The 15514-nt window shown below is 41.6% G+C and overlaps 1 pseudogene; it reads right to left on the reverse strand.

Annotated features, from left to right (window-relative positions):
* The window catches only part of LOC129867269 (nucleolar complex protein 2 homolog), a 44539-nt pseudogene that overhangs the window by 16490 nt on the left and 12535 nt on the right, over positions 1–15514 (reverse strand).

Raw genomic sequence — 15514 nt, forward strand, 5'->3', positions numbered from 1 at the left:
TAAACAAAATATGAATGGATGTCTTAGTGATTGTGTAAATTAACACTAGACAGGCAGAGAGCATCATAATAAATCAAAACTAATGTTAAATGTTAATTACCATTTTTAAAGTCATGTCTCCCTCGCCCTTGACTTTTCCTAAATAAGTCTATGTAACACACTGTGTTGTTAGAGTCTTCATATCTCAAACAGAACTGGAGCAGAACGGGAGTTACAACCAGTTTTAAGAGGGCATGTCATTTTTTGAATGGTTTCCCCAGTTGTCCCTCAGTTGTTCTTTCTCCGGATAGTGCCATGCCCAGTTGATAATCACCTCAATAATTGCCTAAAAACTGAACCTAAACCGAATCTAATTTCACACGTATAACAGATTAAATAAATCAAGTATAGTATGATGGGGGAGAATGGGTAAATTGACGAGCGAGGGGACGCGAACAATGCATGATTATGTAGTCATTAATTGTGAATGAAGAATAGGATGGGCCATTATATTGCATTCATCTATACTAATTATAATCTCAAAACAGTGTACTCCTACAGTGCAGTCGGGAAAGTATTCAGATCCATTGACTTTTTCCACATTTTTATTCTAAAATTGATTCAATTGTTTTTTCCCTCAACAACCTACACACAATATCCATAATGACAAAGCAAAAACATGTATAAGAAATGTTTGCAAAAAAACACAAAAAAATTATACTTAGACCCTTTCCTCAGTACTTTGTTGAAGTACCTTTACAGCCTCATATCTTACTCTAGAGCTACAGTGGCTTGCGAAAATATTCATCCCCCTTGGCATTTTTCCTATTTTGTTGCCTTACAACCTGGAATGAAAATATATTTTTTGGGGGGGTTTGTATCATTTGATTTACACAACATGCCTACCACTTTGAAGAAGTGAAACAAACACGAAATAAGACAAAAAAACAGAAAACTTGAGCGTGCATTACTATTCACGCCCCCAAAGTCAATACTTTGTAGAGCCACCTTTTGCAGCAATTACAACTGCAAGTCTCTTGGGGTATGTCACTATAAGCTTGGCACATCAAGCCACTGGGATTTTTGCCCATTCTTCAAGGCAAAACTGCTCCAGCTCCTTCAAGTTGGATAGGTTCCACTGGTGTACAGTAATCTTTATGTCATACCAAAGATTCTTAATTGGATTGAGGTCTGGGCTTTGACTAGGCCATTCTAAGACATTCAAAAGTTTGCCCTTAAACCACTCGAGTGTTGCTTTAGCATTATGCTTAGGGTCATTGTCCTGCTGGAAGGTGAACCTCCATCCCAGTCTCAAATCTCTGGAAGACAAACAGGTTTCCCTCAAGAATTTCCTTGTATTTAGTGCCATCCATCATTCCTTCAATTCCGACCAGTTTCCCAGTCCCTACCGATGAAAAACATCCCCACAGCATTATGCTGCCACTAACATGCTTCACTGTGAGGATGGTGTTCTCGGGGTGATGAGAGGTGTTCGGTTTGCGCCAGACATAGTGTTTTCCTTGATGGCCAAAAAGGTAAATTTTTGTCTCATCTGACCAGAGTACCTTCTTAAATATGTTTGGGCAGTATCCCACATCCCTTTGGCGAACACCAAACGTGTTTGCCTATTTTTTTCTTTAAGCAATGGCTTTTTTTCTGGCCACTCTTCCGTAAAAAAAGTGGTCCTTAAAGTGGTCCTATGGACAGATATTCCAATCTCCGCTGTGGAGCTTTGCAGCTCCTTCAGTGTTATCTTTGGTCTCTTTGTTGCCTCTCTAATTAATGCCCTCCTTGCCTGGTCTGTGAGTTTTGGTGGGCGGCACTCTCTTGTTAGGTTTGTTGTGGTGCCATATTCTTTCAACTTTTTAATCATGGATTTAAATGGTGCTCCGTGGGATGTTCAAAGTTTCAGATCTTTTTTTATAACCCAACCCTGATCTGTACTTCTCCAAATCTTTGTCCCTGTTTGGAGAACTCCTTGGTCTTCATGGTGTCTGCTTGCTTGGTGGTGCAACTTGATTAGGGGTGTTGCAGACTCTGGGGCCTTTCAGAACAGGTGTATATATACTGAGATCATGTGACACTTAGATTTCACACAGGTGGAATCTAACTAATTATGTGATGTCTGAGGGTAATTGGTTGCACCAGATCTTATTTAGGGGCTTCATAGCAAAGTGGGTGAATACATATGCACGCACCACTTTTAGATTTTTCAGAATTCTTTTAAACAAGTTATTTTTTTCATTTCACTTCACCAATTTTGACTATTTCGTGCATGTCCATTACATGAAATCCAAATAAAAATCAATTTAAATTACATGTTGTAATGCAACCACATAGGAAAAACGCCAAGGGGATGAATAGTTTGCAAGGCACTGTATGTCAGAATGACCATCAGGTTCTTGGTCACCTTCCTGACCAAGGCCCTTCTTCCCCGATTGCTCAGTTTGGCCAGGCGGCCAACTCTAGGAAGAGTCTTGGTGGTTTCAAACTTCTTCCATTTAAGAATGATGGAGGCCACTGTGGTCAATGCTGCAGAAATGTTTTGGTACCCTTCCGAGATCTGTGCCTCGACACAATACTGTCTCGGAGCACTACGGACAATTCCTTCGACCTCATGGCTTGGTTTTCATGCACTGTCAACTGTGGGACCTTATATAGACAGGTGTGTGCCTTTCCAAATCATGTCCAACCAATTGAATTTACCACAGGTGGATTCCAATCAAGTTGTAGAAACAACTCAAGGATGATCAATGGAAACAGGATGCACCGGAGCTCAATTTCGAGTCTCCTAGCAAAGGGTCTGAATACTTATATAAATAATGTATCTATTATATTTTATTGTGTATCCATTTGCACAAAATTCTAAAAAGCTGTTTTTCGCTTTGTCATTATGGGATATTGTGTGTAGATTGACGATTATTTGTTTTGTATTTAATTTTAGAATAAGGCTGTAACATAACAGAATGTGGAAAACGGGAAGGGGTCTAAGTACTTTGCGAATGCACTGTATATCAGTCCACTGAATCGAATCAGTCTTTTTACTTGGAGTGTGCGACACAGTGAGAGCGTGCGTAATTTACAATGGCAAGACTAAGACGAATGGATGCACATGCTGTATAAACGTTGCGACAAGATCTGAATGGATGCACATGCTCTGTAAACGTTGCGACAATATCTGAATGGATGCACATGCTGTATAAACGTTGCGACAAGGTCTGAATGAAAACAACTCAGATGGCGGGGGAGAAAGGGATCATGACATCTCTGATGATTCTTATTCTTATTCATGCTGAACAGCTTTACATATCTGGGAAAGGATCCATATTGGGCAGCAGGTGAACGAGTGTCCTATAACGTTTCAGATCAGATGGCACAGTAAAATGAGGAACTCGCTGCTCGCCTGTTGCTGTGCTCTACAGTACAACATGCTTGACTTGGCCGCTATCAATGCGCACGTGTTGTTCAAGCAGTGCATGAAAAACACAATGAACAGGAGCGACTTCATCATGAGTCTCGCACAAGGGCTACGTGAGAGACATATGAAGGCCAAAGCAGCAGCCAAGATTCCACGCGAGCCATTGCGCACAGCCTCCGGGGAGGAGAAACGCCCAGGTGGGCAGATGCACTCAGAATAGAACCCACAACACCTGTTGCAGCTGCAAGCAACTTGTTTGTGGGAAGTGTAGAAATCAAGTGAAAGTGGCAAAGATTTGTGTCGAAAAGGGTTAACAGCTAAATGAGATCCAACGGTTGCGTGAAGACGCACACCATACTGTAAGCAAGAGCGAGGACACAAATAATTGACAATAGACTCTTTTTGACCGCTGTCATTTCGACTAGTATATTCATTATAATGCCATTATTGCTTTTGTGCTGATTTTCACTATTTACAAGCACACTTTGCGCTAATACTGATGTTTAGGCTATTGAAAGTCATTATAGTATAGTTATAGTCAAGTCTCTACAGTGCGACCATTTTACTCGCATATGCATCTAAATATTTTGCAGTGCGACCTGGCATTTTATTTTAGGAGCACCAGTGCGCCTAGACAAAAATCACTGAGATGATAATTGTTGCAATGATTACTTCACTGTACCGCAGGTTAATGAAGAGGGTGTGCTTGAAAGGATGCACATCACTCTGCAATGTTGGGTTGTATTGTATCTCCTTGTTCACGTCACCGGCCTACTAGCCATCGCCGATCCACTTTTCATTTTCCATTTATTTTGTCTTTGTCTTACACACCTGGTTTCAATTCCCCAATTACTTGTTCATTATTTAAACCTCTGTTCCCCCATGTTTGTTTGTTAGTAATTGTTTGTATGTAATACGGCCCGTTATTGTGAGCTCGCATTATTGCGTTGTATTTGTTTGTATTTTGAGTAAATACGTTTTTTACATATATCTGCTGTCCTGCGCCTGACTCCTCCACACCAGCTCACACAGACTATTACACTCAGTCTTAAATCATTTTCCACACAGTCTGTGCCTGTATTTAGTTTTAATGCTAGTGAGGGCCGAGAATCCATTCTCACATAGGTACGTGGTTGCAAAGGGGAACAGTGTATTAACAGCGTGATTTGCCAAGGCAAGAAACTCTGAGCGCAACCCTATCCAGAAATTTGCCAGTGGCTTCTGATTAAATAAAATTTTCACAGAACCGCTTGTTACAATTTTGATGAGGCTCTCTTGTTCAGATATCAGTAAGTGGACTGTAGGCAGGGCATGAAAGGGATAACAAATCCAGATGTTTGTGTCGTCCGTTTCGGGAAAGTACCTGCGCAATTGCACACCCAGCTCACTTAGGTGCTTCACTATATCACATTTGACATAGTCCGTAAGCTTGAGTTAACCTCTCTGTGTCACCTTCTGACCTTAGTTCCTTTTTTATGTCTTTATTTTAGTTTGGTCAGAGCGTGAGTTGGGGTGGGCATTCTATGTTGTTTTTCTATGTTTTGTTCTGTAGGTGATTTTCTATGTGTTTGGCCTAGTATGGTTCTCAATCAGATGCAGGTGTCAGTCGTTGTCTCTGATTGGGAGCCATATTTAGGTAGCCATATTTAGGTAGCCTGTTTTCATTTGTGTTTTGTGGGTGGTTGTATCCTGTGTTAGTGTTTTCACCATAAGGGACTGTTTCGGGTTGTTTGTACTTTTGTTATTTCGTTCAGTGTTCTGTTTGATTTATTAAATATATCATTATGGACACTTACCACGCTGCGCATTGGTCCTCCTCTTCTTGCAACCACGACAAGCGTTACACTCTGGTACAGGTGGGACGGTAGCGTCCCACCTTGACATCAGCCAGTGAAATTGCAGGGCGCCAAATTCAAAACAACAGATATCCCATAATTAAAATTCCTCAAACATACAAGTATTATACACCATTTTAAAGATAAACTTCTTGTAAATAGCGATTAACTTAATCACTAACCTTTGATCTTCATCAGATGGCACTCCCAGGACTCCATGTTAGACAATAAATGTGTGTTTTGTTCGATATTTGAAATTTGAAATTGGTGCGTTATGTTCAGAAATGCATTGTCTCAAACAAACATTCGGTGAAAGTGCAGAGAGCCACATCAATTACAGAAATACTCATCATAAACATTGATCTAAGATACAAGTGTTTAACATACGATTAAAGATAAACTTCTCCTTAACGCAACCGCTGTGTCAAAAAGGCTTTACGGCAAAAGCACACCATGCAATTATGTTAGGTCAGCGCCTAGCCACAGAAAACCATACAGCCATTTTCCAGCCAAGGAAAGGTGTCACAAAAGTCAGAAATACCGTTAAAATTAATCACTTACCTTTGATGATCTTCATCTGATGGCACTCCCAGGTCTCCATGTTAGACAACAAATGTTTGTTTTGTTCGATAAAGTTAATCTTTATGTCCAAATACCTCCTTTTTGTTCGCGCGTTTAGTCCTGTAATCCAAATGCACAATGCGCGGGCACTAAGTCTAGATGAAAAGTCTAAATAGTTCCATTACAGTTCGTAGCTACATGTCAAACGATGTATAGAATCAATCTTTAGGATGTTTTTATCATAAATCTTCAATTTTGCATGGTGTGCTTTTTCCATAAAGTTTTTTTAAATCTGACACAGCATTTGCATTAAGGAGAAGTTTATCTAAAATTGTATCTTTTATCAATTTCTGTGAATTGATGTGGCTCTCTGCAAAATCACTGGATGTTTTTGGAACTACTGAACACAACGCACCAATGTATACTGAGGTTTTTTATATAAATATGAACTTTATCGAACAAAACATACATGTATTGTGTAACATAAAGTCCTATGAGTGTCATCTGATGAAGATCATCAAAGGTTAGTGATTCATTTTATCTCTATTTCTGATTTTTGTGACTCTTCTCTTTGGCTGGAAAAATGGCTGTGTTTTTCTGTGACTTGGCTCTGACCTAACATAATTGTTTGTGGTGCTTTCGCAGTAAAGCTTATTTGAAATCGGACACTGTGGTGGGATTAACAAGAAGTGTATCTTTAAAATGGTGTGAAATACTTCTATGTTTGAGGAATTTTAATTATGGGATTTCTGTTTTGAATATGGCGCCCTGCACTTTCACTGGCTGTTGTCATATCGATCCCGTTAGCGGGATCTCAGCCCTAAGACGTTTTTAACCAGGTAGGCCAGTTGAGAACAAGTTCTCATTTACAACTGCAACCTGGCCAACATAAAGCAAAGCAGTGTGACACAAACAACAACAAAGAGTTACACATGGAATGAACAAACTTACAGTCAATAACACAATAGAAAAAGTTTATTTACAGTGTGTGCAAATGGCGTAAGGAGGTAAGGCAATAAATAGGCCATAGCAGCGAAATAATTACAATTTAGAAAATTGACACTTGTCACGCCCTGACCTTAGAGAGACTTTTTATTTCTCTATTTGGTTAGGTCAGGGTGTGATTTGGGTGGGCGTTCTAGTTTTTCTATGTCTTTGTTGGCCGGGAATGGTTCCCAATCAGGGGTAGCTGTCTATCGTTGTCTCTGATTGGGGATCATACTTAGGCAGCCTTTTTTCCACCTTTAGTTTGTGGGATCTTGTTTGTGTGTATTTGCGTTCTGCACTGCATGTAGCTTCACGTTCGGTTGTGGTTTATTGTTTTTGTTTGTCAACGGTTCCCAGTCCGGAGCCTCCAGGACAGTTCCCAGTGATCTAAGATACAAGTGTTTAACATACGAGTCCGCGGCGACGATCTACGGTCCGGAGCCCCCGGCGACGATCCACGGTCTGGAGCATCCGGCGACAATCCACGGTTCGGTTCCTCCGGCGACGATCCACGGTCCGGTTCCTCAGGCGACGATCTATGGTCCGGAGTCCCCGGCGACGATCCACGGTCCGGAGCCTCTGGTGACAATCCACGGTACGGTTCGACGAAAGCAGAGGGATCAGCGAGCGGAGAGGGGTCTACGTGCCGAACCGGAGCTGCCACCGAGGCTAGATGCCCACCATGACCCTCCCCCATAGAGTCAGGTTTTGCGGCCAGAGTCCGCACCTTTGGGGGTGGGTCCTGTCACGCCCTGACCTTAGAGAGACTTTTTATTTCTCTATTTGGTTAGGTCAGGGTGTGATTTGGGTGGGCGTTCTAGTTTTTCTATGTCTTTGTTGGCCGGGAATGGTTCCCAATCAGGGGTAGCTGTCTATCGTTGTCTCTGATTGGGGATCATACTTAGGCAGCCTTTTTTCCACCTTTAGTTTGTGGGATCTTGTTTGTGTGTATTTGCGTTCTGCACTGCATGTAGCTTCACGTTCGGTTGTGGTTTATTGTTTTTGTTTCATGTTCATCAAATAAAAATTATGTACACTTACCACGCTGCACCTTGGTCTGATTCTTCCGTCAACGAACGTGACAACACTAGAGTGATAGATGTGCAGATGATGATGTGCAATTAGAAATACTGGAAATACTAGTGTGCAAAAGAGCAAAAAAGTAAATAAAACAATATGGGGATGAGGTTGCAGCGGGTTGCGTAATTGGCGGCAGAGAAGTCAGGCGCAGGAGAGCAGAACTGGGTAATATCCTGAGATTTATTAAGCAAAACCAACGGCATCCAGAACAAACAATCCCACACAAAGACATGGGGGGAACAGAGGGTTAAATACACAACAAGTAATTGAGGGAATTGAAACCAGGTGTGAGGAAATACAAGACAAAACACATGGAAAATGAAAAGTGGATCGATGATGGCTAGAAGACCGGCGACGCCAGAGGTAGGTAGTTGGATGGGCTATTTACAGATGGGCTGTGTGCAGCTGCAGCGATTGGTAAGCTGCACTGATAGCTGATGCTTAAAGTTAGTGAGGGAGATATAAGTCTCCAACTTCAGCAATTTTTGCAATTTGTTCCAGTCATTGGCAGCAGAGAACTGGAAGGAAAGGCAGCCAAAGGAGGTGTTGGCTTTGGGGATGACCAGTGAGATATACCTGCTGGAGCGCGTGATACGGGTGGGTGTAGTTATGGTGACGTAAAAGATCTCCCGCAGACGGATTGCCTCTCTTGCTGCGTTGTTGGACCCCATCCTTGAAACATCCTGCAGAGCAGCAGACTTCTCCTCTGGCATACAGCGGCGAGCTACAGATCCCCTCCTGGTCCTCATGTCCATCCTCATGAAGTTATGCAGGACAGGTAGCCTTAACACATCTGAATTCCTCCAGGAGGCAATCCCAGATGGCCCTTGTCACCCAACCTTGCAGTGCCCTACACAGTAACAGTAGGTAATTGTTTTGAAATGGGTGCAAACGGGAAGTTTCGAGTACTTTCACAAGGTGCTGAAACCCCCTACTCTCAACCAACGAGAATGGGCGAATATCCGCAGCTATAAACCAAAGACTGTAAAAAAAAATAAACACAGCCTAGCTATCGCTCTTGTAATTTTTTGGGCCGGAAAGAATCAGCTGCTGTTAGGCGGGCTGTCCCGATATCGGTACACTTATGACAACATCCAGCTCTATTGCAGGGCGCGAAATTCAAAATCTATTTTTTTTTAATATTTAACTTTCACACATTAACAAGTCCAATACAGCATTTGAAAGATAAACATCTTGTCAATCCAGCCAACATGTCCGATTTTTTAAATGTTTTACAGAGAAAACACCACATATATTTATGTTAGTTCACCACCAAATAAAAAAGTGGACAGACATGTAGCAGCAGCACAAGTATGATTCAAGTAGCATGCACAAGCCAACCTAACTAACCTAGAACCAACCTAAACAACCTAGAAAAAACTACCTCAGATGACAGTCCTATAACATGTTACACAATAAATCTATGTTTTGTTCATAAAATGTGCATATTTTAGCTATAAATCAGTTTTACATTACTGCTCCCATCATAGCTACATCATAGCTACAGTCTGAAATCGCACGGGAGTAGCCAGAGAAAATACAGACACCAACGTCAACTACTAATTACACCTCATAAAACATTTCAGAAAAACATATGGTGGATAGCTAATGAAAGACAAAGATCGTGTGAATAGAGCCAATATTTCCGATTTTTGAAGTGTTTTACAGCGAAAACACAATATATCGTTATATTAGCTTACAACATTAGCTAGCATACGGCAGCATTGATTCTAGTCAAACGCTAGCATAGCACAGTTCGACAGATATATGAAAAAGCATCCCAAATTGGGTCCTTATCTTTGTTGATATTCCATCAGAATGTTGTAAAGGGGTCCATTGTCCAGTACAGTCTTTAGTTGGGTTCCAGAACGAACTATTTCCCTCTTGGGTTAGCAAGCACAATGGCCGTGCGGCGCTAATCTCTCTTTCTTCAAAAAATTCTTCCAAAGCATCACGTCTAAAGTCCAGAATAAATTGCAATAATATAATTAAAGTATATTGAAAAAACATACTTTAGGATGATTTTGTGACATGTATCAAATAATATCGTAGCCAGAGGTCATATTCACCTTTAACGAGCGTATTCCAGGAGCCGAGTCCAGGTTCTACCTCGCGCCCAGAATTTTTTTTTAACTGCGCAGGTCTCACTAGAAGATGTTGTGTTCAGCCCCTGGAAGAGATATTCAACTGCTTTTTTCTCTCACTTCCGCATTACACCCAGATGAAGGCGTGTGACGTGTTTCTACGGTCCTAAGTGACATGACCTTTTATAGACAAGGTCTTAAAGAGAGACATCGCATTTGGAAATCTCAATTCTGGATAGGAAATGGGCTGTAAAAATAGTTCTGTTCAACTTAGAGAAATAATTCAAACGTTTTTAGAAACTATAGACTGTTTTCTATCCAATAGTAGTAAATATATGCATATTGTAAGATCAAAAATTTCTTAAGAGGCCGTTTGAAAATGTGCGCATATTTTCCAGTTTTTTCAATATTCACCCTGCAGCCAGAAGAGGTTTTAAATGCAGAAGGGAGAAGCTGTTGTGTTGTTGTTTCTTCGCATGTGTATCTTGCTCCGGTATACTGGAGCGATGTTGTTGTGTCAACATATTTCAGGTGTTGGCAGCTGCATAGGCTATTCTCATTGAGTGTTGTGACATACTGTTATTATTTCATCCCCAACTCTCCTTCGCCGTTGTAATCTACTGCGAAGCCAAAATGTTCCCAAACTGGAGGTAAACGATGACGCATGGAGGATCCTCTAATTGTGGTTTATGGACGCCACCACTCGCCATCGTACAGACCTAGTTCTCGGCAGCGCCTCACAAAAGGAGAGTTTGAAATGTGACTTTTGATTACAACGTACTCAGTTGTTTTAACTGTATAACCTGACATGTTAGTTTTTTTCAGCTCAGAATTACTCAAGATGCATAGCCTAGTCTTTTTTTTTCTTATTATTTTTGTATTCATTCGGGATCACAGTGCGGACGAACAGAGGTCCCTGTACCGAACGGATCAGTATGAATATGTGTACCATTACGCCTCTAGATAAGAACTTTGCCAACCTGCGTGGTAAAGGAACATTTTAGAACACAAAGACCTTACGACTGGGTCGCGTCTCTGGCAACCATTACCGATAGAAGGAAAGATGGCTGGTCTTGGACATGCTGTAAAAACTGTTGGAGACGGACAGAAGGGTGTGTTCATAACAATTAACTGTTCGACCTTGTTATCTACAGTAGCAAATAGATCCAAGGTGGCGGGACTAATCCTCAAGAGTCTAAGCCGGGGGGTTCTGCTAAAGAAACATATTGAGTTGTTTTATGATGGCCATACCAGATCATTTAGCGATTTGATTTAGAATTTTAGTACCCCTTTAGGTATCAAAAATATATTTATTTACATTTTTTGATGAAACATTTCATTTGGCCTTACTGCTTTAAGCCCATAGAAACACACTGAATAACTGGTTCATACATGGGGGGAAAATCGATGTCTGTCCTATATCCGAGAGATATAAGATCAGGATTTAAACAAATATTTAACCCTTTTTTTAGGCACTAAACTACTTCCGTATGTACTTCCATTCACAAGTCTTGTGGGTGTCCTTGAGCAAAATGGAGAACAGTGTGTAGACCAAACGGGTCGGACGCCACAGACAGAAATGGTCAGATCGGCTGTACCGACTTCAGACAATTCCCCTGACACTTGTGGGGGTTGTCGAGCAAAATGGATATAATAGTTTTCTAGACCAAACCGTTCGGACGCTACTGACAGAAATTGTGTTTTATGAGGCTGGCAGGTAGCCTAGCGGTTAGTGCAATGGGCCAGTAACCGAAAGGTCACTGGTTTGAATACCCGAGTTGACAAGCTGAAACATCTGTTGATGTGCCCTTGAGCAAGACACTTAACCCTAATTTGCTCCAGTGGCGGAGTACTACCATGGCTCTCCCTGTAAAACACAAAATATGACAGTAAAAAAAGTATTTATTTTTATTGTGAAAGGCTTATATTTAGCCTAGGTATAATTTCACAAGCCCGGAATTCATTAGATTATTGCTGACTGTTTGAAATGCAGTGTATTTGACCTTTTATTGTACAACAAAGCTTATTTAGTGATAATTATTGTGAATCGCCCATAAGTTAGATCTTGTTTTTTTATATGATTTACAGGTCGCCCAGCCCTACCCCACGTTAAGATAACATTACCACCAGTTTATCCAAAGACGTGGTCCTCTTTTCCAAATGATTTAGCATGGGTCCATCAACGCAGCAGTTAGGCTATACATGGAATACAACAGAGGGTATGACCGAATGTTCCATCCATTTGAGTTCTATTATGGTAATAACGCTAATTTCTGTACTGTATGCCAAACTAAGACCCATTGTCACATAGTCTATTGTGGTAGTTGGTCACTCTCTACTTGGTCTATTGGTCAGATAGGTGCTCGTTTAGCCAGGTCTGACAGTAGCAGGGTAGAGTCATGATACACTGACTGCATGGTAGAAGCAATCGGTGGAGCCGGTGGCGTCGGTTGCCCCAGACGACAGCAGCAAAGCCAGCCCTGACGAGAGGAGTGTGAGGGATAATCCCAGAGGGCCTTGAGGCAATCCTCTTGGCAGCGACGACGAGCACTGCGATTTACACACGGGTAAGAGCCCCTGACATCCGCTTTCGCCCGCTGCCCTTAATCCTCTTATGCACACATGGAGGGTAACACCCACAGTGTCAGGGACGAGTGTGAAAATACATTAGTTAAGGCCTGAGCCATGGAGCTCATCAGCTGCTCTTGTCACCTTGTAAATGCCATCGTTATTCTATTACAGTGACACACACAATAGTAGTAGTGCACCATAATCTAATCTGGAATCTTTCCCAACATTTTTTAAAATTTAAAGCAGGGTGGAATTGTGAGGAATTGTATATTGGTCATATATTAATCAAATCTGACTGGATTTTCATGAGGAAGTCCAGAACAACTAAAACAGTAAAAATATGAAACTAAACTATGTAACAATGCAGGACAGCGAGAGCTATTTTCGCACAACGCCCGTAGGTTGAACATAAAAGGACATCCTCTCTCATCTGGTAGACTTAGGCTACTCCAACAAAGATCTTAAGCTAGTTGCACATGCCCTCTAGACATGCTACAATAGCTAGGGCTAAGAGAAATACCCGAGCCCCTGACTGATGACCTATCAGAATATCAATCCTTGTACTAAGGCACCAAGCCGCACCATTGTAGGCACCACAATCTCGGCGACCATTATAAAACAGGTGCATCTCCACGTGGTCTGTCAGAACAAGTCATGGAAATAACCCAGTTAAAGGAAAGAAACATGAACAAGTGCAACAAAAACACTGCAATACTTTTTTAGAAACGGAAACACTCTCAGTATTGCAGGCTTTTAGATGTTGTACACATGAAATTGTGTTATTCTCAACTTTATCCACAATGTTACAGTATATTCCATTTTGTTTCCCCTATCCAGATGTTCCATTCTCTGAGTAGCATGATGCTAGAATGAACAGAAGGGTATCACTCGAGTCGCAACAAAATGAAATATAACGTTACAGATAAAGTTTGTAATGTCACCATTTCATTTGTACAACATCTAAAACTGTCACACTGGCCTTAGTATTCCCTGGCCTTAGTATTCTTTGTTTCCTTTATTATTTTAGTTAGGTCAGGGTGTGACATGGGGAATGTTTGTGGGTTTTGTCTAGTTTAGGGTGTGTGTATTGTTTAGGGGTTTTGTAGTAGGTATGGGGTTGTGTTCAGTGTAGGTGTTTAGGAAAGTCTATGGTTGCCTGATTTGGTTCTCAATCAGAGACAGCTGTTTATTGTTGTCTCTGATTGGGGGCCATATTTAAGGCAGCCATAGGCTTTAGGTGTTTGTGGGTAATTGTCTATGTTGAACGTTTGTAGCTTGTGTGTGCACTAACGTTTGTAGCTTCACGGTCTTTTATTTTCAGTTTATGTATAGTGTTCGTTTCGTGTTTTCTCTCTTCTAAATTAAAGAAGATGTATTTTCCACACGCTGCGCCTTGGTCCTCTCACTCACCCATGGACGATCGTGACAAAAACAGCAATTCTCAACTGGTAGGTCGAGACCCAAGTGTGGGTCCCGGCAGGTTTTGAGTGGGTCATGGGTGTCTGAGTAAAAATATATATATATATATATTATTTTTATGAAAAAAAATACTCCAGTCTGAACTTTAATGACTTAAACCAGGTAGAAAGTGTGTAGAAATGATAACGAACTTAAAATTGTAAAATAATCCCCCCCCACAAAAAAAAATACTCAATCACATTTTCAATATAGAGCTATTACCCAGCTAGCACAGTGGATCTGGGCCAATTCCAGCTGAGAGTCGGGGCACTTGACTGAGAGTCAGACTCGGCCGACGTCATGTGGCCCGAGTCTGGGCCGCCTTAGGCGGTATTACTTATGGCTAGGATGCGGAGATTGAGCTCGGGCCGATTCCAGTGTGAGTTATCTGGCCCAAATGTATTACTTAAGGCTCGGGCCGATTCCGGTGCGAGTTATCTGGCTCAAATGTATAACTTGGGTCTCAGGACGATTGGGGCTAGTCTCTGGCAGATGATTACACTGGCTGCTTTATATAATTAATGTTTCATTATTTATACCTTTTTCCATATTTTGTCATTGTTTCTGTGATCAAAAAATACAATTACCATTTAAATTGAATTCTTTAAGAGTCCTGTTTAAGTTGTATTTTAGTATTTTGATACTTTGTGCAAGGCAATAAGCATTAAAAACTTTGTGGATGTAGCCTCCAGAGTGACACAGCGCTCTAAGACACTGCATCGCCGTGGAAACTGCGTTGCTACAGATGCTAGTTCGATACTCGTGCCGGCTGCGACCGGGAGATCCATGAGGCGACGTCCAAGTTAGGGGAGGGTTTGGCCGGCCGGGATGTCCTTGTCTGATCGCACTGTGGCGGGCCAGGTGCATGCACGCTGACACCAGGTGTATGATGTTTCCTCCAATATATATTTTTTTGGGGGGTGGATGAGTATAATTTGTATGCATAAAATGTAAAATAGTAATTACTAAAACGGGTAATTTTGTATACATTTATTTAAATTTGCATCGGGCCACTTCTGGGGGGATTCTGGTAAGATTCCGGCAAATCGGCTGAATTCCGGTAGACGGAAACGGCCCGGTGTACTTGGGCCGATTCTGGGCAGTCATTCATTTTGATTCCGGGCCAAGTACGACACCCGATTCCTGGGTAATTCAATCAGTTCCGGCCCCTCGGAAGAGGGCCGCTTCTGGGTCGATTCCTCATGGCTAGCTGGGTGGCAGCACTATTTTGGTTGATTTTTGTGGTGTCAAACCAGTGAGTTTAACATTCTTCATCAAGAATATGGGCAACGTTTAATTATTGACAATGAAAGAGGTGGGAATGCTGTTCCCTTGTCATATAATTGTTATATTTACCATCAATATAGCGTCAAAATTGTTCTCCTGATTGTATTTTGGCTATTCTTTTTTCGCGATGTGAGTATTGGGTCGCAACTGAGACAACCCGGTTCAATTTGGGTCCCGAGGCAAAACCAGTTGAGAACCACTGATCTAAAAGACCTGCATCACCTGTACTGGGAGCTTTTCCCTTTCTAAAGGAC

This window comes from Salvelinus fontinalis, chromosome 2 (assembly GCF_029448725.1).
Source record: "Salvelinus fontinalis isolate EN_2023a chromosome 2, ASM2944872v1, whole genome shotgun sequence".
NCBI classification, from domain to species: domain Eukaryota; kingdom Metazoa; phylum Chordata; class Actinopteri; order Salmoniformes; family Salmonidae; genus Salvelinus; species Salvelinus fontinalis.